The sequence below is a fragment of the Squalius cephalus genome, assembly GCF_949319135.1.
Source record: "Squalius cephalus genome assembly, chromosome: 25".
Taxonomy (NCBI): Eukaryota; Metazoa; Chordata; class Actinopteri; order Cypriniformes; family Leuciscidae; genus Squalius; species Squalius cephalus.
This window is the reverse complement of record NC_137146.1, coordinates 17,328,871-17,352,033: the sequence shown is the minus strand read 5'-3', so window position 1 is coordinate 17,352,033 and position 23,163 is coordinate 17,328,871. Positions and strand designations below refer to the sequence as shown.

The window sequence follows — 23,163 nt, the reverse complement described above, 5'->3', positions numbered from 1 at the left end:
ATATTTCAAAAGAGATCTGTGCATTAGTGTGAATGCAGCTTATTAGATTTCCCGCTGTCTATGATGTCATTAGTAATAATCAAACAACAGTAAAGATCACTCGCTGCTCTTGACCAGAAAACGTTCAGATTCTGAAAGCACTTGTAATGTGTCTTTGTTCCTCTTTTTTTATTTACTTCTTTTGTTTTAAAGCTATATATTAGTTTGTTTTAAATTCTTAAAACATTTGTTTTAATAATTTTTTTGTATTTTATACATTTGTAATTATTTTAAAAAGTACTTATAATTACATACGTAATTAAATAAAGAAAAGATTTTAAGATGTTCAAGTCGGTAAACTAATAAGAAAAAAGTAGATCAAGAATGGTTTTGGAATTGGATCGTGAGGTCCCTAAAGACTCACACTTACTAAATGTTTCATCAAATATTTTAGCTAGTAATGTTTCACAATATATTCACAAATTAATTTAAGTAAAGTATTTAACCCAAAACCATAAAATGTAAGGGAAAAAAATGCAGTTTTAACTGTCCGGGTATTAAGGCTGGGCAATATGGCCCACAAAATGATCACGATAATTTTTTTTATATCAGTCGATATTGATAATAATTTATTACGATAAATGCCAAATCTTTGCGTTCGTGTTGCCTGACTTTGACGCGTATCTTCAGCACAGTTTTCAGTGCAGGCTGCAATATTAATAATATTACTTGTTTTGTCTCTTAAAAATGCACATTTGACAGTAGCTTGTTGACAGTAATAGTAGTAGTAGCTTGTGTTAGGATGCAGATGTACATTTCTGTTCATAAACAAAAACAGTGACATAAGTAAAAATTGTAACAGCTCATTTTTAAATGGTAAAATTGTAATATTCTGACTGTTTGAGTACTATTAAAATTTACCCTTGGTCTTCCATAGTAGCATACATTTAGTTCATGATAACCACAGTTAAAACCACACATATAGCAAATCACAGAGCATATGTTCTGTAATAATCCAAAAAACAACGTTGAGGGAACAACAGTTATGCTAACTTTCAGATTGCCCTACAAAGTACATTGTTTGTTTGTTTGTTTTAAACTTCAATGTACTTGAGGGTGAACGTGAAACCATTTTAAAGAAGAAATATTATTATGGAGTGAAATCCAACACCCACTGATTCTGTGTTGGTCATATTGCAAAGAAAGTGCCTCACTAGATGTTTAAGTGCTTATTGATCTGTTATCATCAGGAGATTTAATAACACACACCTTGTTGATTGGTTTTTCATTCTGTATCATCAGGATACAGTCACAGTCAAGAGAACATGAGTTTCAACCGGTTTGATTCTTGGTCGGATCATTTCCACTCAACTAAATATTAGTGTTACAACAACACTGACTGTTCAATGGAACCAGTTGCTTTGCTTCAGTTGTTTGGAAGATAATCTTCATAGTTAAGCGTTTGTCAGACTCAGTTTCATTATATGGTCCATTTTAGGAGTCACACTAATCCAGGTTGAGCTTTTAGAGGTACACATGCTTTCTCTGGTCCTCAAATGCTTTGTGTAAGAAATGTAGATGATAATTTTTCAAAAGGTTTTCTTGTGTTATATATAATATACTGAGGACAGTTACGGATGACGTGCATGTGAGCGTGTCTCTACTTACTGTTGCTTTTGTCAGCTGTTAGTTGTGCTTGTATTTGCTATGTCAGCTTCCTTCTAACCCATGCTGCTGTCTCACCGACCTCTTCGATTTCACCTTCAGGGACAGTAACCACACTGTTTTAGTGTGGGTCAAAGCAAATAGACAGCACTAGGGGTGTGGGGGGTAAAGACAGTAATTGTGAAGGCAGTAAATAATGTTGTTAGATGACTCAACCTCCCACTTCAAGCAGTTTCTCTGCAATTGTTATCTTCTAGACAAGGTCTGTCTTGGGTAAATAAAAGCCTACAGTTAGCGTAGGCTTAGGCCTGTGCAGTTGTGTGTACTTTCTGCACTTTAAAGGGATAGTTCTCCCAAAATTTGTGTCATCATTTACTCACCCTCATGTTCTTCCAAACCCATATGACCTCATTTCATCTGTGGGATACAAAAGGAAAACATTTGTATAATGTACTGGGTGCTTTTTTCCATGCAACTATACAATGAACAGGACTGGAGCTTTTAAGCTTAAAAAAAAGACACCAAGCATTTTACCAAAATAGTAGACCATGTGACTTGTGTGCTGTATTTCAAGTTTTCTGAGCTGTATGTCTTTATGTAAAGAAACAGACCAAAAGTCATTATTCACCTTATATCTACTCTTTTCTTGTGTTCAATTTGTGAGCAAATAATTCATTTGAATCTGATTATTTCAATGAATCAGTTGATCCAGTTCACAGAACCAGAGTGAATGACTACGTAATGTAAACATGAATGTAAACATTCACCTTCATAATGCAAAATTGGATTTTGAGGATATTGCTATTTAAACTTTACCTAATGTAAACACAATACATGAATCAACCTAATGCGATTTAAGCTCATAATCATAGTTTTACACGATTATGGTTATACTATGTGTAACCATACGCATGCCAGTAAACAGGCATGTAAATATTACCACATTATTACTGCTCTGACCAAAGTGCACATGAACTCGGACGTACACGGATGATGCGTGTTGTTCACACAACTTCATAAATGACCTTTTTTTTTTTTTTTTTTCTCCGCTCCGAATCGCTGAACTCTGTCAACACAATTCAATGTGCACCTTACCTTTATCCAGCGAAGAACACGACGACAGCATAGGCAACCGTAGTTACAGCATTGCTATGTTCATCACCGCGCCGAATAATATCCAAAACATCCATAGAAATGTGTTTTGCATTTTACGCAAATTGAGTAAAACAGTGGCCAGTAACACACCTACTGTATGTGAGTTCATCAATTGTGATATGCATTGGGGTAGCCTATTTGAAGAATGGTGGTAAAAAATAACCACAATTCTTAGCGAATAATCATAAAAATTGATAGATAATGTATTTCTATAATAAAAAAAACAACAGTAGGCCCTACTTTATTTTACTGTCTTGTTCCACATGTACATATACTATGTAGGCTACTTGTTATAGTAATTACAATAACTGGGTAATAACTACGTACTAACTCTGAACCTAGTACCCCTAAACCCCTTTTTCTTAGCGTCCGTTTCCATGGTGATTCGTCTCTCTGTTGATAATGTCTTGTGCATTAGCCTAACCGTTAACATACTCAACCATGGCTTGGCTGAACTAGGCCTAAGTCCCAGACGCGGTTTTGGAACCAGCATACCTTGAGGAAGCAAGGTTTGGATTAATCAATCGAGAGAGGTTACCGTTTGACGGTAAGATAACCTTGCTTTCTGGAATACCATCCTGATTTGCTTTTAGAGGTAAACTCTGTGATGGAGTGAAAGTTTCAGTCAATAATGACTTGAATTTCTGTGTTTTGCTGAAGTAAATCATATGGCATGAATGTGAATAAATGAAAGGATTAAAATTTTTGGGTGAGCTATTCCTGTACCGTAACAGTACCGTACCGGACAGAAACAAGACGATGAGAGAGATTATCAGAGATGCTGATTTTCCATTTCCATTTCATATACATGTGTTTGCAATAGTAATCATCTGTATTGTTGTTCTCTGAACCACAAACATAGAGAAGAAATCATTCTGTAAATGATTTCAGCTTCCTGGAAATGTTTTTATTTTTTATTTTATTTTTTTAGGTAACTCTTTAATATTGGCTAGATTTTAGGTCAATTTTATATGGATCACAGTGAATAAAATCCTTTTGTCCTTCAGCAATCTGTGTGTAATTCTTACAAGATGAGCTGTGGCGCTCAAACGAGCGGCACTGGATTAAATCCGGCTGCATCATTTGTTGATCCTTTTCCCCCTGAGTTACATTTTGGATAAATTGACAAAATGTTAATTGCTTTTATTCTATTTAAATAATGTTTACTTTGAATGAATTACTTTTTAAATCTGTTTGAGTGAATGATTCAATGACTCTTTTTTTTTTTTGTTATTGTACAAATCTCTTGAAAAATTCATACAATCTTTATGTGAAGCATCAATTTACTTTTTAGATTTTTAGTGCATTTTGATCGCTACCATAGACATCAGTGTTTATATCCGAACTATAACACAGTTATTGTAACTGTGAAATAATAACAGAATTATTGTAACACAGAAATAATTGATTGATTGATTGAACTTTATTGTCCAGTCTGTTTTTACAGAGCGGAAATTTTTCTTTGACACTGTAACATACATTCACTGCTTAGAAAAACACATCACACATCAACAGCACAAATACAAAGAATTATATAGTTAAACACTGTAAGAAAGAAGAAAGAATGTAAAATATCAGTCATTCTAATTAAAACACTGTACGATTTAAGATAATCACTGCCATTGGAAGAAAAGATCTTTTATAGACATTTTTCCTAGCCAAGGGAATTTTTAGTCTGCGTCCAGATGGGAGTAATTCAAAAGCAGAGTGAAGAGGATGCGAGTTATCTTTAAAAATCGCAATTGCCATTTTTCCCATAAAATGATCGAACAAGCTCTGAAGTGACTGTTGTTTTTGTCCAGTAATCTTATTTGCTTGATTAATAATTTGTGAGACTTTGTTCTTTTGTTTTAATGTTAGATTGCCGTACCATGAAACAATATTATATGTGATAATACTCTCAATCATTGATCGATATAACATAGTTAGGGTCTGCTGACTAATATTGAAGCTTCTCAGTTTCCTGAGGAGACCCAGGCGTTGTCGTGCTTTTTTATAAATATACTCTACATTACTTTCAAAATTGAGTTTCTCATCTATAATTGTACCCAAATATTTAAAATTCGAGACCTGCTCTACAGTTTTTTCCTTTATGACAACTGGTTTATATTCAGACGCGGTATCTACTCTTCTCGATTGATTTCTCAGACATAACTCTTTTGTCTTTTCAATATTAAGATGTAAAAAACTATTCTCAAACCAACAGATAATACTGTCAATGTACTCAAAATATGAGGTGCAGTTCATTTCTTTCTGACATGAGACCAATGCCATATCATCGGCATATTTTATAAGGGTAAGGTTGTCGTCATTGCACTTCAGTTCATTTATGTATACGGAAAAAAGTATTGGAGACAGTACACATCCCTGCGGTACCCCAGTATGTAAAACCAAACAATCCGACATAACATTATTAACACAAACTCGCTGAGGGCGACCTTTTAAAAACTCCTTAATCCATAAAATCATCCAACTACTAGCACCTAACTCATAGAGGCGCTTTAAAAGAAGATGAGGTTGGACAGTATTAAAAGCGGATGAGAAATCCATGAAGAGTATTCGAACATAGGAATTTGAGTTATCTAGATGATTTTGAACCTTATTTAAGAGAGTGAGAGAGGCATCCACAGTGCTCCTATTGGCCCGATAGGCAAATTGCAGGGGGTCTATGCATGTCTCAATTTGGGATAACAGTTCCTTACATACTATGCGCTCCATACATTTACACAGAATAGACGTGAGTGCGATTGGGCGAAAGTCTTTGAGAGATTTTGCATTAGGTATTTTCGGCACCGGGATGACAATGGAATTCTTCCAGGCTAATGGTACAAAACCATTGTCCAGGAAGATTTGAAACAACCTTGTACACACATGTCCAAGTTGTGCTGCACATTCTTTCAAGACTTTCCCCTTCAGGCCATCTGGGCCAGATGCCTTATGCGGTTTAATTTTATGAAGCACTGAGACAACCTCCCTCTCCTGTATGATCATAGGCTGAGATTGAGTCATGGTCATCATTAATTCATTACTAACAGACAAATCATCATTAAAATCATTATCAAATCGTGAATAAAAAATATTAAGATTATTTGCAAGACAATGAGGGTCTTCATGTTGTTGAACTGTTTTCTTTTGTCTACCCATCATTGTATTCAAACCCTTCCATGCGTCTCTTACATTCCCTGTTTTTAATTTCTCTTCAACATTCTCTTTATATTCATTCTGGGCATCTTTTATCTTACGTTTTACTGCTTTGTTTAACTCTTTTACTTTCTGCTGATCATTCTGCAAGAAGGCAATTCTCTTCATGTTTAGGTAATGTTTCAAATCTTTGTTAATCCACGGCTTATTATTTGGATAGACTTTGATATTCTTTGTTTGAACCACTGAATTTACACAGAAGTTAACATAACAGGTTATTGTATCATTCAACAATTCATGATTACTACAACAGTCATCATCGTTAAAAAATAAGTCCCATTCAGTGCACTCAAAACAGCCTCTTAGCTTTTCTATTTCGTCTCTGGACCTTGTTTGAACCTGCTGAACGGCAGGCTTGATCCTCTTTAAAAGCTGCCTGTATTTTGGTAACAAATGAATGATGTTGTGATCCGAACGTCCCAGAGGTGGATATAGCTTTGGCACATATGCACCTTCCACGTTACCAAAGCATTTGTCCAGAATCTTAAACAGTCTTGTCGGACAGGTTACATATTGCTCAAGATTTGGCAACAGCGTAGATACATTGCATTTATTAAAATCTCCAAGCAAGAAGACTGGGTCATCGGCAGAATTGCAAAGCGCTCTGTTGTAACTAGCAGCTATGCATTCGGCAGCAAGTGCAAAGTTTGGTCCAGGCACATAGACTAAAATAATTGTTATTTGTCCGAATTCACGAGGCAAATAATATGGCCTAAAAGAGACAGTCAATAATTCATAGTGGGCAGAGCAATGTGTTTCACGTACCGTAATATGATACTGTTACATATAATGATACTGTTTGTGACACTGTTTCATACCCATAAGCCTATACATGACAACTGCTCTCTGGATCAGCGGCAGCGCGAACACAGATTTGAATGTTTGCTGTGATCGTACTTGACAAAGGTTAAATAGACAGCTGAATCTGCATTTAGGAATAAGATCACTTGGGTGTTTGAATTGAGATTGCAATCTTTTAACAATTAATAGTGCAACTCTACTCTTCATTTTTTATTTTTTTTTGTCCTCTCTCTTTTGTACCTACCAATAAAACTAAATAATAAAAATAATATAATAAAGTTTGCTGCAAATATTACTAAATGGCTTACTAGTTGAATGTATCATTTACCATGGTTAGTTAAATCTATTTCTTTAAGGACAGTCTCCTAAATCGTTGAGGAAAAACTTGTGTTGGGCAAACCTGTTAGTGGACTCTCTCTGTGCAATTCTAATGTCAAAAGAGTGAATTCTTAGCTAGGAAGTAGCACAAATTTTATTTGCATTTGTTAGTTTTTTGCTTCAGTTGATTAGATGACAAAACACAGTACATATTACTTTGGAATTTCCATTCACATTTACTTATGTATTTGAGCAATAGTAATTACAATGAAACAAATTAAACTTGACATTTTGAAGTACAAAGACTGAAATGGTGTTTTCTTATAAAACATGATCCAAAAATATTGTCAACATTTTGAAAACATTACAATTGTTTAATGTTTCTGAAAGAAGTGTCTGATGCTCACCAAGGCTACATTTATTTAATCAAAAATACAGTAAAAACAGGAATACAGTGAAATGTTATTTTAATTTAAAATTGTTTCTATTTTAATATTTCTATTCAAAAATTTAATTTATTCCTGTGATGATAAAGCTGAATTTTCAGTGAGCTTAAGAGACTTCTTGCAAAAAACATAAATAAATGTAATTTTTCCAAACTTTTAACATGTACTGTATACAACTTACTGTGTAAATGTGACCAGTAGATATAGTGATGTTATAAGCAAACATCACCACTAATTATATTATTTCATGGGATTTGCCAACTCTGTATTATGCTAATAAATTGCCTTCTGCTGCACTCACTCACTCAGTAGCGTTTACACTGTGATTCTTATGTAAACTAAACTAGTCAATTTCCAGAGTGATTAGCTTCACTTCGTCGAATAAAAGGCATAATGATTCCCGTCCTCTCCCAGAGCTCCAGCCCCTCACAGCAAGGGGTTCCAAGCTGTTGCCTTGGTGACGTTCCAAGTATGATGTTCCGTGTTTTTGAGTTCTGAATTCTCATTAGACCTTTAGGGTGTCAGAATCTCAGCAGCTGCCATAGTAACGCAGCATTCCCAGGCTCAATCAAGTGACGATGATTATAAAGTCATCCACAGGAATGAGCTTATGCAATAATGGAGATGATTCATTTAGTATGCTGGCATAAAACTGAGACTCAGGATGGGGAAAAAAAAAAAATGTATATGTGTGTTTAGATTTGAACACCGTTTGTAATGCACTTTACTTTTGTAATGTGACATTTCAGGGTGAAAATTAATATTCAGAGAGAAGGAAATGTTGGGAGAGACGTTAAAACCCTGCTGTCTGTTTTTCATAAACATTAATGTGTGTGTGTGTGTGTATGTGTGTGTGTATATGAATGACATGAATCAAACATGTATTATTGATTAATGAATTGGTAAAAGCAAAATGTATTTGTAAATCAACATTAACAGTAAAAATTGTTGCTCATTGTTAGTTTGATACCAATGCATAATAATAATTGTTGTTGTTATTATTATACAGTAAGTATTTCAAGAGAATTGTGCACTAAGAAACTAGAGATGTTTTGTGTTGTCTTTTAGAGAGCAGATAAAGCAAGACTGGTGTGTTTTGCAAAGCAAATTTTGTTATATTTTTGATCTATCTACCATTACAAAATATTTTTTCTCAATTTTCCTTGTAGAATAAAAATATCATGCTGCATACATAGACCATAACACTTAGTATGTGTATTTGGCTTCATAATGTTTACATGCTGTAGACATGCAAGAGAAAATGTGATCCATGCAAAGCTCACAAAGCATGATCTGCATTACGCCTCTGGCAGTCCATTGAATGATTTTCACTCTAATGTGAGATCTAGTTGTCCTGCAGAGTAGAGCATGCTCTCAAAGCATCGACACAATGGGCAGCTGATGGTCCAGTTGCACTCCAGCATTTCCCACTGCTCTGCTAATTGCAGGGACTGGATTTCGCTGCTGTTCTCCATCAACATTGTTTGGAATGAACAGATGTTGGATAATATTTGGATTGTGCTGGATGCCTGGTTTATCTGTTACAGTTTAGGCTAATGGAAATCAACAGGCTTGTTAACTCAATTGGGTGTAATTTTTGTGTAGGCCAACTTATGTCACAGCATATATTATATAGACCATTTCCTCAACTCTCAGTATGGAAGCAAGAAGGCAAGGTTAACGTTTAACATCATTAATGTGTTTTTTTTAGGCTAGACTGCACAGGCCCATTAAACCCATTAACCAACACACCCAATGTGCCAACTTAGTTAAAGATAAAAATCTATTAGATAAGCCTCGGAAACTTTCCCATGTAGTGATCCATGCATGCAAATTATCTACATCTACATTCTCTTAGATTTTGTAAAGATCTAGAGACCCTATCTGGAGCTGTTAGTTTAAAAACTTCCTCTACCACTCAGCAGCCTTCTTTGCTCAGAAATCCATCTTTGTCTATGCATGATAAAATCGTGTTATATCCTGTAATGATGGTTTGTTAGCTAAATATAAAGCATCACAACAATGCCAGTGAATCCATCTTATCTGTCTTATCTGAACTGGGTTCCATTTTATTAAAGCAAGATGACCATGTCCTTGCAACCCTTTGTTTGACCACAGAACCAATGTGTAGTCGTGACATACAGCATGGTTGGTTAGGCATGCTCTTTTTCATGGTTTGATCTGCTCTGCTGAGTTACATTTTCTCAATGCTGGATCTAAACTGAGCAATTTTCAGCATTTTTATCATGTTGGGGATTATTGTTAGACTGACTGAAGATTGTGAAACGAGCAAATGGACATTTTTGCAATTTCAGTGGCAAAGAAACTGCCAGTTTGAACCTACTGACCTCAAATGTGTTTTAGGAGGGATGGAATGATGACACCTCTCAAGGAAACATGACTCTTGTGCAAGCAGAGTTTTAACTGCCTTTATGTGACCTTCTGACAAATCTGTCAAGCTAAGAGTATTTTACAAAGAGTAACATTACACATGGTCAGGAATTCGCAGTTGCTAGTTTGTCAAGCATTTTTAGAGAGTCCTGGATGTTTTTCTGGTGATGTTTGCTTTTCACACTGCTCAGAATAGGTTGAATGTTTTATTCAGATTTAAAGGGATAGTTCACCCCAACAATGAAAATTCTGTCAATTACTCACTTTCATGTCGTTCCAATCCTGTATGAATTTCATCATGTTCATCTTCAAAACACAAATGAAAGTATTTTAAATGAAAGCTGAGAGATTTCTGTCCCTCCATTCAAAGTCCACACAACTAAAACTTTGAGGAAGAAGTTCATCAAGGCACTGTAAACATAGCTCATATGAATGAAGCCGTTTAATTGTTCATGAACGCGTGTTTGTTTTTCACTTCCGCTTTTGAATACGCGATTATGCATACTCTGCGTATAGGCCTATAATTTGCAGGCATCAAGGAGCCGCAATTAAGATATGCAGGGTATTGATTTGAAATCTCCTTAGAACGCGCACTTGCTTTTTACTTTTACTTACGATCACTTGTGCGCTGTACTTTGTCACTGGCTACGTTTACATGCAACCAACTAATCCGTTAGTAATCGGATTGACGGCTCAATCAGACTGAAAAGCCTTCATGTAAACACCTTAATCGATCCGATTGAGCTCGATCCGAACAAAATTTCGATCGGATTGAAAGTGGTGCTCATCTGTTGCTCACCAAATTCTCTGCAATTGTCTTGTCAATACACCAAAACTAGCCCAATCACGACCAAAACTAGCCCAATGGCGTTCCAGGGGGAGGGGTCTCCTGGTAAAAATCTCGATCCGAGACTTTACCTACAAAAACTACCTGTGGCAATAGTGTGAAAGTAGCCCAATTTCACGGGAACACCGCGGACTTGGCAACACTGCATCCCTCTTGTCATGTGATAAGTGAAATCTGACTCCTGCTGCACTGTGCTGCGACTCTGAATGTAATCAGTGTACTGTTGTAACACCGGTAACACCGACTAACAGCAAGCCTGTAGAAGCCAAGATGAATAAAATACTTATTTGAAATGACATGGGTGAAATATATGATGACAAAATATTTTGTGTAATCTAACTCTTTAAAAGCCCATGTGAATATATGGGATGGTGTGTATTGTTTTGATTAATTTAGCATTGTTTGAATTTAGTGTCCTAATGAACTAAAACTAATTTGACATTTTATATTACATATACATTTTTAATTTCATAGTGAATAAAAGCTTGCAAAAGGATTGTAAGGAATTTCATGATGTTGGTTTAATTTTAAGTTACTAAATTATATTTATTTTAAATTGGTTCTTTTGGTGCTTCTGAGAAAGAATTCAGACATATGCTTTAGAATGCAGACATTCAATAACCACTAAAGAAACTGAATGGTATTATTTATATATATATATATATATATATATATATATATATATATATATATATATATATATATATATATATATATATATATATTAAAAAAAATGCAGGATATGAATATAAACCAGATTAATGCTGTTGCATTGTTATTCAGTTGTTAGAGCATTTTGGATGGTAGGGTGTTGCTAGGTCTAGGTGATTGCCAAGGTGTTCTGGATTATTATTGGGCTGTTGCTAGTTGGTTGGTAGGCTGTCAATAATTGGTTGATGAGGTGTTCTGAATGGGTTTTTTGGTGGTTGCTAAGGTGTTCTGGATGTGAATGTTGCTTAGTGGTTGCTAGGGTGTTCTGGATGGTTGTTAGGTGGTTGCTAATGTGTTTTGGATGGTTGCTGCTAAGGTGTTTCTAAGTAGCAGTTGGGTGTTCTCGAAAGTTGCTAGGTGGTTGCTAGTGTGTTCTGGATAGTAGCTCACTAGTCTTTATGATATTCTGGTCTCGACATGGCTCTGGTCCCTTCTTAAATTGTGTGTGTGTGTGTGTGTGTGTGTGTGTGTGTGTGTGTGTGTGTGTGTGTGTGTGTGTGTGTGTGTGTGTGTGTGTGTGTGTGTGTGTGTGTGTGTGTGTGTGTGTGTGTGTGTGTGTGTGTGTGTGTGTGTGTGTGTGTGTTTATTTTCTTATCAACCATGCAAAAATCATTAATTTGATTGTTTAGAAAAATAATAAAACACTCTTCTCAACAAACTTCATGATTTGAGCATACTTAGCACAAACGATGCAGGATGTGTTACACACTGATGTCTAGTAGGGTTAGGGTTTGTAAAATAACAGCACTATATGGTCTACATTGACACAAGGTAAGGGTGAAGCTAGCAAGCACAATGGAAAGCTGAAGTCTGTCGTGAATGGGAGGAAGTGTTGCACAAGAGGAAGTGGCCAGAACACCTCCCAGCGCTTTACCACTAGGGCAGTTTTTCAGCCTACAGGCATTACATGAAGAGGGGACAAAGTCAGCTTGAATGTTAAGAACATAATTATTACAAATCTAGCACATCCCCTGCCCTGATCAAACCACACATCTGCAAGCTTGAGTCTTGTGGTATGATGAGGGCTTGATTCACTGCAGCCGTTAGACAAAAGCTGCGCACAGTAGTTGTTTTGATAACTTTGACACAAGACGACACTCTGTTTGTTTCTGTGGTTATGGGCTAATTATTCAGGCGTGGTATAACAAACCTACATGAAATTGAAGGACGTCTGAAGCAAGTTTAAATTCAGGAACTTAATGTACACTGAGTGATTAGGTTGTGAGAATACATTAGTCTGGCTTTAGTATGTGATTATTCTAGGCTTTGAATTGTGAAATAATGGGGAGAAAGACTGTAACAGACACATTTTTAGAGGAATTGAAAAGGAGAAATGTTGCTTAAAAGCACATTCAGTGATTGATATCACAGCTCTGTTTCTTTTTATTTTTCTTATTTTTAGCGGTGATAATGAAAAATGATTTTTCTCTTCTCTTTTTGCAGATTGTTAGTACTTCTGTAGGATTGCGACCTTGGCGAGTGCCTGGCTAGGCCTCCCTTCTGTCACCTCCTCTGCTTTTCTGCTGGTAAGCATCTCAACACACAATCAAAGCTCTATTACAACTACTGTGCAGATATTTTACTATTTGAACTGGTGTGAACTGAAGCAACTGTTTTGTTCAAATTTGTGTATTAACTGTAATATATGTTTAAGGATAATTAGCCCATTAAGAAGGCACTAATGTATTCTAAATAGAAATGTTTTGTAACATTGTAAGAGTCTTTAGTGTCACTTTTGATCAATTTAATGCAAAGAAAATTTTGAACGGTAGTGTAAATAAATGCACTTACTTAAATACAATGAACTTTTTGATATCTAAATTTCAGAACCAACATGAATAATTTGATGAAACTAAACCACAAAAATCAGCTCATTCTGAAAATGCACTTACATTAACATGATACGGTAAAATATGACCCCTTCAAAATCACTGCCATATTACAGTTACTGTGCTGTAATTGCTTTTCATATTACACATCTTCCTAGCCAGGCACAAAGCATCAAGTTTGTTGCACCAAATGTTGCACTAAGCAACAAAATCACAGCCAGTTAAAACATATTTGGCATTTAAAATACAAACAGGCAGAGCAGGAGTTTGAACCAATGAGATTTTACTGTGGGTGGAGCTACTGACAGTGCAACAAAAAAATGTGACCGTCAAAATGACTTGACTGTTTTATCGCACTACATTTGTTTTGAACAGTGTCCATGTGCTGTATCTTGAACATGTAAAGGTGTTCGGTTTTCATTGTAAATTGTTTTTATTAAGTGTATTGCAAGACCTTCACATCTGAATGACACCACAGTTCAGTTGTCCAGAAACCACTTCCTCTCTCCTGCATTCCCCTGATATTTTAGCAATGAGTCTCTTTTGTCAGTTCAGCATTCTGGGTGTCCTGGTGCTCTAGCTCTCATATGATTCTGCTCTGGGCTGCTGGATTGGGGTGTGGGACATTCTTGTTTCAGTGTTTTCTGGTATGGGGAGTTTTCCTGTTCTCACGGCTGTTGATGTGTTGCAGGTGCAAAGCAGTCTTTGAGTTTATCATCTGTCTTAGTATTTGTAATTGGTTTGAGCGTTGAGATAAGCTTTGGGTTCTTTCGTTTAAGCTTTGGACACAAACATCAAATATTTTTGTGTGTTTATTGTTTTATGATTTACTTGATTCAGTATTTTTGTTTTGTTTTATACACTTATACTTGATCATCTGAGAAAGCAGTGCAGTTTTCCCAGCAGTTGATGGCATGTATGTAGTTCTGTCACAATTGTTTTTCAAGCTTTAATAAAAGAGAGAGAACGTCTTGCTTTGCACTTTTTTCCAACAGAGATGTGAGCCCAGATTGTGTAACAAGGCCACTGCGGAAGTGAATGGCATTGTGGGACATAAAGAAGGCTTGAGTAATGCAGCTTCCTGTTCCTCTAGGATGGCGGCTTATGTAATCATAGTGTCAGAGTTTAGAGAAGGTGGCCCCATTTATATGCATGATGGAGGAGAGTCTAAAGCCAAGCGAATAGCTGTTTGTGGTTTCTCTCAGAGCATGGAGAGGGTACTGAATGCGTGCCAGTTTTCAGTCGGGTGGGCAAGAATGTTTAGATGTTATACATTAGAAATGCATTGTCGTGTGATGAAAGAGGGGATTATTAGGGCTAGGTTCTGTCCCGATTCTGAAATTTGGCTGACGATTAATTGTCAAAGAAATAATTGAGATTATGGTGATAAATTGTCTGTTTTAGGGCTTTATCTTACATTTTTTGGTGTGCTTCGTTCATTAAATAATTTTGTTACAAATTGTTGTGATTAATTGAATCCGTTGTACTTTGCAGTGTAAGATTAATATAGTTAACACCTTTAAATATAAAAGTAATTTTCTGTAAATAACGGAAACAATCTCAACAAACTGCAATAAATGTAATCTTAGTGCAATGCTTTAACTTTGTGCCAGATTTAAAGGGATAGTACACCCAAAAATAAAAAAAATCAGTAATAATTTACTCATGCTCAAGTTGTACGAAACCTGTATGAGTTTCTTTATTCTGTTGAAAACAAAAGCTATTTGGAAGAACATTGGCTACCAAACAGTTGCTGGTCCCCAGTGACTTCCATAGTGGAAATGGAAGAAAGTCAATGATGACAGAATTTTTAGTTTTGGTTGAATCAAGCATCAAATATTTTTGTGTGTTTATTGTTTTATGATTTACTTGATTCAGTATTTTTTTCAGTACATTTAAAGTGTGCAGAAACCTGGATAATGACCCATAAACAAATAACTAATGAATATCACCCATTATTCTTAACCATTCAGTCAGCTTTAACTTGCCAATGCTGGAAAAAATCTATCTATCTATCTATCTATCTATCTATCTGTCTATCTATCTGTCTATCTATCTGTCTATCTATCTGTCTATCTATCTATCTATCTATCTATCTATCTATCTGTCTATCTGTCTATCTGTCTATCTGTCTATCTATCTATCTATCTATCTATCTATCTATCTATCTATCTATCTATCTATCTATCTATCTATCTATCTATCTATCTATCTATCTATCTATCTATCTATCTATCTAGTCTATCTAGTCTATCTATCTATCTCAGCAATAGCAGATGATCAACGATTCAGATGGGCCGATGGGCAAGTGTGGCACACATTTCTTTTTTCTTGTTCGCGAATCTGTTTCACCTGGATGTACATCACAATAGGGAAGAAAAGACTACCACAACTTTTATTTTGGATGACAACATGTCTCCGCCCTTATGACTTTTTTAGCTTGCGTCTTTTTCCTCCCCCAAATTATTTTATTTTTATTATTTCCTTCCCCTAACCACCCATGTTTATTTTTGCCTTTGTTTCCATGGATACATTGACAAGCTGGTGCACACATAATTGCTGACTTTGGGGTAGAGAACACACCCTTTTCATCTTGACATCTATCTGTAAGCAGACACCTAGTTCATAAAATGCACTCACAAAATTTCATTTTAGCATTTGGATTATTCCAAATCTTGTGGCTGGGAGCCACTGAAAACGCCTTGTAGTTTTGCAAGGCAGGATGGATTATATATGCCTAACAGTGGAGCCTGAGGTCATCTTTAACAGTGTCAGCCCCTCCCCCTGCATATCAGCCAATGCTGCCACTGTCTGGTAATCTTGAAAACTGCCTCTACAAGAGGATTCACCACTTTAATAGGATTTACACGATTGCTCTGAGCTGTTTGTTGTTGGAATAACTGTATGATTCATGCCTGATTATTTTCAGATGTCTGGCGGTATCAGTTAGACAGTTACAGTCTGTCCATCTGCATTTTGATTAGAAATGAGATTGGATTGCTGGTTATTTAGATAATAATCAAAACTGAAAAATAAGTCTCTTCCACATCATGTGTATACTAACTCTGGTTATAATTAAACTGATGTCTTGAACTGCCTTCCTACAGTCCAGGGAATTTCAAAGGTCTGAAATGATAATAAAAAGAAATAAAATCTTAAAAGATTGTTATTTTGAAAGAAATTAATACTTTTATTCAGCAAGGGTGCATTAAATTGAACAAAAGTGATGACATTTATAATGTTAAAAAAGATTTCTGTTTCAAATAAATGTTGTTCTGAAAAATGTATCATGGTTTCCACAAAAATACGAAGCAGCCCAACTGTTTTCAACACTGTTAATATTAAGAAATGTTAGCAAAAATAAGCATATTATAATGATTTCTGAAGTGTCACACTAAAGTAGAAAACAGTATTTTAAATTGTAGTAATATTTCACAATATTACTTTTTATACCGTATTTTTATGATTGATGAGCCTAAGAGACTTTTTTCAAAAACTTAAAAAAAAATCGTATTGACCCCAAACATTTGAACAGTCGTGTAATTGATTGATTCTGCTTCGTTGTAAACTAAAAATCAATGCTATACTTGTATCTTATATCTCTATGAAATGATTAAAAAAATCGCTTGATTGACTGGAAGAGCCATGAATGACTAGAAATTATGAAAATTCATTGGTGTTGGAAAGTGTTGGAACCCTAAATGACAGAGTAGAATATGCAGATCTGCATATTCTACTCTGTCATTTAGGGTTCCAACACTGTCCAACACCAATGAATTTTCATATTTTCAGTATGAATGTGAATGCCCTGACACAAATCTAGGGTGTTCTAGGTGGTTTCCAGGTTCCATTTCTGTGGTTTAGAAGATGTTTTTAATGCTTTTTAGTACCTTACTATTTGTCTGGGTAGTAAAAAAACAAAAGAAAAAAACAAAAATACAAAGAAGGTCCATCCCAAATGACTAATATTCTGCTCTCTGGACATGGTTCATGGTTCATGGTTTTGCCTCTTTTATTGTCCTACAGGGAAAATCTACTATTGAATCTAGTGTGTAGTAAATAAACTCTGTTGTTTTCCATATTTATCTATGTTTGATTCAGTTGATTTTGAGCTTTCTGCCATGGTATTTCTAATTTAAATTTACGGTAATGGTTGGTGTAATGCGCATTGGTTGGTGTTGGAGTGTTAAAGTAATTGTTTATTTTGTACAGCAGGTGGCGCCATTTGCAAACTTATAAGTTATTGTCCTACATGGGTGTGTTGTTTCTGGATTTTAGACACTTTCATCACTTTTTGAAAGTGGCAACTTGTGTATTATTTTGGTAACTATCTTCATTCCTAAAAATTATACTGTAGATTGACTTGAATTAGATGATTGAATCCGATTTGAACTTAATAAATGTATGGGTGGTATTTCTGAATGTCATTGTACCTGTCACTAGCTGGGCAGTGAAGAGGGGACATTAGTGACCAACCCTAGAAAGGCCCTAGAATGTCTTTACTGTCACAACAATCCATCTTTCCCAAGATCTACAAGACATTAGTTTTCTGTCAGACAAGCAAAACAAATGACAAGCTGAAGAAAACTCCATACTGGGGTAGGTAACTAAACTAATGATGAGAATAAATAAGTGAAATTGATAAAAGTAATTTTTTGGGGGTCAAAACTTCAAATGATGCCTATAGTTGACTACATTTTACCAAAGCTGTGGGTGTAGGACTTAAAGGGTTAGCTCACCCAAAAATAAAAATTCTGTCATTACTCACCCTCATGTCATTCCAAACCCTTTAAACTTTCGTTTGTCTTCGTAACACATCTTTCTGATTAAATCTGAGAGCTTTCTGTCCCTCCGTTGGTGGCTAGGCAACAACCATTTTGAAGCTTCAAAAACTTATAAAGAGATCGTAAAACTAATCCATATTAATAAAGCTGTTTAGTCCAAAATTTTCTGAAGAGACATGATCACTTTATATAATTAACAGATTGGATTTAGGCTTTTATTCACATTAACATTGCTCAGCAAACATAAACAGAAGCTCAACCGTACTTGCTCGATGCGTAAGAACAAACCTCATTGGTTTTTACAGAAGTTCAAACGTGTTGTGTAACACACGAGAATTGATTCTCGCATGTCATGCGAATATGCTTGAGCTTCCGTTTACCATAACTGATACGTGCGTTAATGAATGTTTACCCTTGAATACACAAATAAAATTTGTTCATCACAATCGTGTCTCTTCAGAAGATTTGGACTAAACCGCTCCATTCATATGGATTAGTTTTACGATCTCTTTAGGAACTTTTTGAAGCGACATAGTAGTAGTTACGTGGGCTGTTAATGGAGAGACACAAATCTCTCAGATTTCATTTAAAATATTTTTTATATGTGTTTCGAAGATGAACGAAGGTCTTACGGGTTTGGAACGACATGAGGGTGAGTAAATGATGACAGAATTTTAGTTTTTGGGTGAGCTAACCTTTTAATTCTACTACAAAGTAGAACGTAACTTAAGTAAATGAAGAGAAGTTTCCATTCAACAAAGCTAAATATACATATTTCAGTTTGCATTTGGATACACTTGTGTTTTTAAGTGCACTTTTGCTTTTCCATTGACCTTTGGCAATAATTGCCCTTTTAAGACATGATATGAGGTGAAGTGGTGCTGAGCGAGCAGACGCAGCCACTGAGATCTGAGACATCTTTTAGGTATGAGAAGGATGGCGGTGTGTTTTGTGAGTCAGTCAGTGCCTGCTCTCAGAGACATGTTGATGCAGCTGAAGGGAGAGGAAGGATTAGTTAAATATTCATTGGTTTAGCTCCCCTTTCATTTATCGTGTGTCATATACACACTGCACTTACCGCCCACCCATGCATACCACATACGTTTTACAGACGCTGTCATTCCCCTGCTGTGTTAATGTCAAGATCATTCTCCATTGACCATTTTTGCTAAAGTTTTATGAAGCCATCATTAAGTCTGTTATGAAAATAGTGCAGGCTTCCTATATTTTTTCTTAATACATGCTCATGGTCTTGGTGCCCAATTCATCAGTCCAATCCCCAATGGTTAATATTAAACAAATTATTGTTCATGATAAACTTCTTCACCTTCCTTTACCCCTTTCTTACCTTATTATGAAATTTACATCAGTCCTAGATTAAGAATTGTGGGTATTAGTATTTTCTTGATGCAATACACTTTTATTTTATTTTATTTTATTTTATTTTCCAGAGAATAGGGAGTGGTCGACTGCACACACCTTTCAGCAGAGGGTGCTCTGTGCCTAAAAATCCATTTCAAGCCTCTTAGCGTAAATCCAACTCATGCTGCACACAACCCCAAAAATCCCATCACAGTTTGACAGTGCCCCACCCTTCACACTCCGCACGAACAACTCTCCTGACCGCCACACACTTACTCTGAATTAAGCAAACCGAAAGAAACTGAAACAAGCATTTGACATTTTCTTTTTGTCAAATAATGTCCTTTTTTAATTTATTTGATAGCCAAGAGACATCCATCAGTGCTTCAAAAAGGGGGTCAGACACATGCAAACTTCCTAGCCAAGATCTCCATCTTGAGGCTGCGAAAGTGCCACAGCCAGTGTTAATCTGTATGCAGAGCCTAAACGTCCTGCGCTTGTCTTGCGCCAAATGACTTTCTCGGATCTTAAAGACCTTCGCTGTAATTGAAGGACACCAACACATGAATTCTCTCTAGTTCTGCTGTTTTCTGACGCGAACATGGACGTTACACTACCTGTGACATTTAGGAGGCAGGATGCATTAAGTTCTGTTTTCGTTTTTTTTTTTTTTTTGGCGTAACTCATTGTTCCTTTACAAAACATAAGGAACTTTGAAAGATTACATTAATCTCAAGAGCTTCAGAAATGGAAGTGATGCATGTTTGTCGATTAAACAGACTTTGAACGTTTGGAATGGGGCAGCTTAAAATTCCTTCTCCCAACATTTCAGATGAGGTGCCCTGTTTTGGCTTATGATATTCGGTTGCCATGGTTTCTGGCTTTGATCGTGAAAGGTACATCGCCGCCTAAGAGGTCCTATTGTAGGAGAGATTAACCAAAAATCCTACTCTCAACCTTTTCGGTTATCACCATACACCACCACCTACTTGAGAATTATGCAAATTCTTTAAATGATAACAATTGTAAGTGAGCAGCAGTAACGTCATGCTGTTTGTGTGTCACTATTTGTCATGGTGCAGGATACATCAAAGCTACAAATGTCACGGTTGTCATTTGACAGTGTTGTTGCAGTAAAATTCAAACCAGAGGCACCAATAGCTTACATCCCTCAAGAGCGCCGCAACCTCATTGGCTTATCCAGCATTTTGTTTTGATTTTGTGCTTAAAGAGGGCATTAAAGCGGCTGTTTACTCCAGTGTGGCCAGTGTGGGCGGAGCTACAAGTCAAAAACAAATGCACGCTTCCCCTCATCCATCATCCTTTTGATTCCTTCATTTTATTTAACTCATCAACTCAGCCGGGTGGGGTCAGGCAGGTCATGCAAGATTTTTAGGCTGAATGAAGGGTATCTGCGCCCCCATTTTCTGTTTGACTGGGTGGGTTTCAAGGGTTCGGGGTGAAATCAGAGCACAGCTTTTCGGCTAATACGATGTGGCGGCACGCCCCGGGAAATTTAGGTCAAGTTAAAACTGCAGACAAGGATGTAAGTGATGCTGCTGTAGAGTGACACTGCATGATGCATCCCAGGCATGCACACATTACTCATACTTGAGCATACCTTAACAGATATCACAGACACACACTTGACGTTTGGAAATTGATCATCAATAAATGTGTATTTTAAGGCTGAATTGCATAAATCTCTGGCTAAGCCTCTATAAATTTGATTTTAGACAAGGCTGCTACGTTAAGTGTCGCTCTTCTGGCAATATTCTCCCATTAGGATCAATTCTGCACATACTTCACCACATACATAACTGGATTATTACATCCACTCACTCAAGCAAGCACATGAAAACACACTAATTCACTCGCTCCCCTCCCCCTCGATGCCCCAGGCAGCCGGTTAGCCACTCCACGGCCGTGCCCACGTGACGGAGGGGGAGATTGTTTTTTTTCTTTTTTCTATGCCGCCACAACTATAGCGTAGTATGGAGGAGCACGTGGATTCCCATGCTGCAGTGCTCCTGCAGAATTCCAGCCTGCCATATGTTATCGGTTGCATTGCATACATGGATTTAGATTACTGTAAAATATTGGAGCGGGTATAAAAGCAGCTCATTCTATTTTACCTTTTTACCAGGATAAGTGATGATGTATTTCTGCATCCTCAGACTGGAATGTCAGTTACTGGTTGAATTCCGTGATTAATCAGCATGTCGCTGTTGCGCTAGTTGTGCATTTTTGGCGCATTACCTCATCCCTATTCATATATTCATACGCAAGCTCTTAAGTCGGGACTACTGTTCCAGTGCCCTCATCCTCCCCTCCACCTCGCCATTCGCTTTCTGATTGGCTGTCGGCGTGTTTTTGGTAGCACCAGCTTTTTTTCAGCTCCATGGATACAGTGGAGTGCAGGAGAAGGAGAACTTTGCGTGCAGCCAATCAAAATGCAGTAGTGAATGGTAAGTGCCCAGCAGGCTTAAATGAACCCCCCTTTGCCCCCCTCCTTCTCCAGATCCCATCGTAGCTCCTCTCCTCCAGCACGCAATCTCCCAGTAGGAGGCTTCCAAAAGAAAACAACCAGGTCAGAGCCTCTCTCTGTCGGAAAGCGCTCGTATGGGGAGCTCGCCTTCACCCTTTGGGACCGCTGTGAATGAAGCTGAGAGGCAAATGCACTGAGCCTAATATAATCTTCACTCTTGCCTCAGTGTGGCCCACATACCCTGTTGTTGTCATGAGGAGTAATTAGGACCTTTAAGCCAATGATATCATTACCATAAATGAAAACTTTTGACTTTATATATTTTGTCTATGAAAAAAAGATCTTTCTCTAAATAAATATTTTAAGTTTTTTGTTTGCTTTTTTGTTTTAATACGAAATATGATTGTCAGTGAAAATTTGGTGAAATATTGGATTTTTGAGATGGGCGTCCTTGGAATGACCCCCTAATGGTTAGAGGGAGTGCTGGCTGGGATTTGGGGTTGGCGCACTTGGCAGCAGTACATCTTTGGCATGGCTTGGATTCAGATCACATTTATTTTTAGCAACTTTCCATCAGTATGAACACAGTAAAAGCGGGCGCAAAAGCATTATATATAGTTTAAATTATATTATATTATACTATTTTATAATATAATATAATATAATATAATATAATATAATATAATTAGTGCTGGGCAACAATTAATCGCATCCAAAATAAAAGTTTGTGTTTACTTAATATATGTGTGTGTACTGTGTATACAGTAATTATTAATTTGTATATATAAATACACATATATGCACGTAGATATTTAAGAAATATTTGCATGAATATACTGTATATATATTTATACATAATTTATATATATATATATAGGTCTACATGCATGTGTATTTATATATACAAACAAATATATTATGTAAACACAAACTTTATTTTGGATGCGATTAATCGTTGGCCAGCACTAAATATAATATAATATAATATAATATAATATAATATAATATAATATAATATAATATAATATAATATAATATAATATAATTAATATAAAATAATATATAATTATTTCTTAAATATTTACATGCATATTTGTGTATTTATATATACAAATTAATAATTACTGTATACACAGTACACACACATATATTATGTAAACACAAACTTTTATTTTGGATGCGATTA

At 36.1% G+C, this 23,163-nt stretch overlaps 1 protein-coding gene across 1 annotated transcript in view; it reads left to right on the top strand.

The window, feature by feature from the left end:
- fam49bb (family with sequence similarity 49 member Bb) overlaps positions 1-23,163 on the top strand; it is a 52,303-nt gene that overhangs the window by 9,623 nt on the left and 19,517 nt on the right. Inside the window, exon 2 of the mRNA XM_079863003.1 lies at positions 12,958-13,040. The gene's annotated coding sequence lies outside the window, so the exon portion shown is untranslated. The remainder of the gene's footprint in view (positions 1-12,957; positions 13,041-23,163) is intronic.